The sequence below is a fragment of the Formica exsecta genome, unplaced genomic scaffold, assembly GCF_003651465.1.
Source record: "Formica exsecta isolate Colony F162 unplaced genomic scaffold, ASM365146v1 scaffold265, whole genome shotgun sequence".
NCBI lineage: Eukaryota > Metazoa > Arthropoda > Insecta > Hymenoptera > Formicidae > Formica > Formica exsecta.
In genome coordinates this window covers 324,811-328,172 of record NW_021849915.1, presented here as the reverse complement: position 1 = coordinate 328,172, position 3,362 = coordinate 324,811, and positions in this window count along the sequence as shown.

The following is a 3,362-nucleotide window of genomic DNA, read 5'->3' as shown; positions in this document are numbered from 1 at the left end:
TATATAAATATATAAACATTTAAAGAAGATGGACTCACAAATATTTTCACCCAGTACAAAGAGATGTATTGAAAGGCAAATAAAAAGATGTGGCAAACGATATATATATATATATATATATATATATATATATAAACATTTAAAGAAGATGGACTCACAAATATTTTCACCCAGTACAAAGAGATGTATTGAAAGGCAAATAAAAAGATTGAGCCCAGTGGCAAACGTAATTTGCAATAGCAAATTCTACATCTCATCGGATCAAAGCATCAAAAAGTATGAGTAAATACTTTTGATTAAATTTATAAAAGTAGAAGTAAATTATTAATGGATTGAAAAATTCCCTGGTATATATTAAATACATAGTAATAAAACAATTACGTCTTTAAATTTAAATAGCTTGGTACTTAGAAAATAAAGTAATTTTTTTACAATTTATATATTACTCCTTAAATTTTTTACCTAAGAAATAGTATTATAGAATCCAAAAATCCCCCAAAAAATTGTATCAAAAAAAAATTTTTTCAGATCAAAGTTGTAGAATTTTTTAAACAATCTTGATATGTTCCTAGAGAATAATAAATATATTTCACCATAATATATATTTCATAGCTGGGGCATTTCTCTATTCTATATAGTTAAGTAATAACACTTATGCGATAATACGATAATAGAAAACAAAGCCATGTTACATTCCCTTTTTGACGACCGAAGTTTTCCATTTTCCGGAACGTGCGCGTCAACGATCGATCATTCGCGCGCGAGAGATATATGATCTCTGTTTCACCTGGCGTTATCCGTGCACAGCTGATCGATCATTAAGCTCGCCTCTCGTTCGTTCCGTTGCATTCGTACACGTGTGCATGCATTGCACCGCTCCTGGTACTACGCCACACGGTGTTAGCCGTCCGATTTCATATTTGCGTCGGCGTCAGATCGATGTATGGGTGCTGCGCACATACACATACACACAAATATCTTGGTAGCACATCTTCCTAGAAGTGTGCATCTATTTAAAACGCGAACTTGAACTTACACTCATTTAAACGCGGACTTGTGAAGGATGGTCAGGAAATTGGCAATTAAGGATACGATAAATTCGGGTGCGATAAAGTCAATCGGCGAGAACGGTGGGGAAATCAATTTTAACGATTCTTCGGCTTCCTTGTTATCCCTGTAAATTCAATCGATCGAATCGCTTAATTGAATTTTTTAATCGAGCGAGAAATCGAAGGATGATAATCGAACCGAAAGCTCTTAGCTTCTAGTGCGATATTCTTTGTCACAAAAGTTTTATTTAAAAAAATATTATTATGACTATATAATTTGTGATAAATTCTTAAGTCTTAAACTAAATATATTGCATAAACATTACATAATCACAGAGATTACATAATTATAGAGATATTGCAAATTTATCTTATCGTACGCCGATTTTGCGTTTAAAACTGCAGCTTATTAACTGCATTCGTACGCTTTTAAAGAATTAATATTAAATTTATATTTTATACTGCTGATAATATTGCTTTGAATTTTTAAAGCAAATTTCACACAAATACAAATTATATTTTTTTCTGATTCAATATTTGATATATCTCCTAACAAAAATAATATTTATCAAGGATTTTTTAAATCTTTTACAAACATATGTTTATATAAAATAATATAAATGATTATTCATATAATAGGAAGTTTGGTGTGTGTATGTGTGTGTGTGTGTGTGTGTGTGTGTGTGGAAGAGTTATAAATATATGTATTATACATGCGTCTATCGTATGTGGAGCGAAAGAATCATGCAAGGAAATGCACATACGACTCGGGTCAGTTACAAGCAATGGTAAAAGTAACTGTTGTTCCTAATTGAATGAACTACAGTTTTTCTTTGTAGGTGATAAAAACTGCAACAAAAAATCACATTATTTTAATGAATTTCACTAATGGACGAACTGAAATTGAAATACTGGTATGAAGTGCTAATGAGCGCTAAATTCTATTTCTTTATAATATTTATTGCTTTTCATATAGTAGATTAATGCAATTTACATTTTAATTAATTCATTATAAAAATGATAATAAAATAATAATCTTTTGCATAGTAAGACATATTGCAATGTGTGAGTGTGTGTGCCATTTATCAAATTATTCCAAGACGGTTAAATATTTGATTATCTCACGTTTATATAATGTTCAGAAGGAATTCATAGAATTTAATCAAGCAATCGTATTCTCCTTCCATCTTATCTCAGAAAAATATAAACGCTCTATTCTCTTTTTACGTCGCAATTTGATTAAAGCCGCTTCTGACTGCAACTTCATTTCCGATTGTCTATAAAGCCAGTACGAGAACAGCACGAAACGCATGCAAAGATGCGCAGCTCTGATAAATCTATAAGATAAGACGAATCCGTACATCCATGCCGAACATAATAGTAGCTCAGGTATAGAATAGGTGCTACGCAAGTATAAAAGCGCGATTCGGGTACGTTGAGGCTGTCAGTACACGTGTAACAATTAGACGAACAATTTCCTTTAACCGCGATAGGGTATTCATCACAATCTATCAAAAAATATTTTTAGCACACTAATATATACAGGCATATCAATTTACATCTGATATACATATATTTAAAAATTTCGGAGATTTAAAAAATTAAATCTCCTAATCTTCCCACAGAAGTTTGGTATTTCAACAATTTTTTTTTTTAAATTGAAACTTGATAATTATAAGAAATTATAAAATTAATATTTATAAATTATTTAAATGTTCAATTTTAATTTGAATTTATATAACACCAATATTTTTGAAAACTATGGGCATATAAGTGAGAAGAATATCGAGCACGAGTGACTGTGGACCAGAAATCGATCTATAAACTGCTTTCAAAATAACCACTTGCAGAAATATATCTATATTGGATTGTAATGAGAAATTTTTAGCAAGAATTAACGAATACGACGAGATAAACGGTGTAATAATTTGTGTGTTTTCTATACTTTTTAAGCCACCCTGTGTAGGGTGCTGTTCGCGCGGTGCTGAGTCAGCTCGTGGGTGTTAGTTAGGGTTATTATTTCTAGCCGCACGTCTCACGGCAGTCTGTCAGTTATCGCAAGTCAATGAGAGAGTACAAACAACACCGTTATCTTCGTAAACATTCATATAATACTCGATGTGAATGGATTAAATATTCGGAATTTACGCGGATGTAAACGTATGAACATAAGTGTTTAATGTAAATTATGTAACATCAATATCAACGTGATTTTAATATGACATGTTACATTTTGCAAAATATAAATTATTATTTAAAAGAAAAATTTTATTTTAAAAACTATATGTGTTTATAAACTATACATACACACAT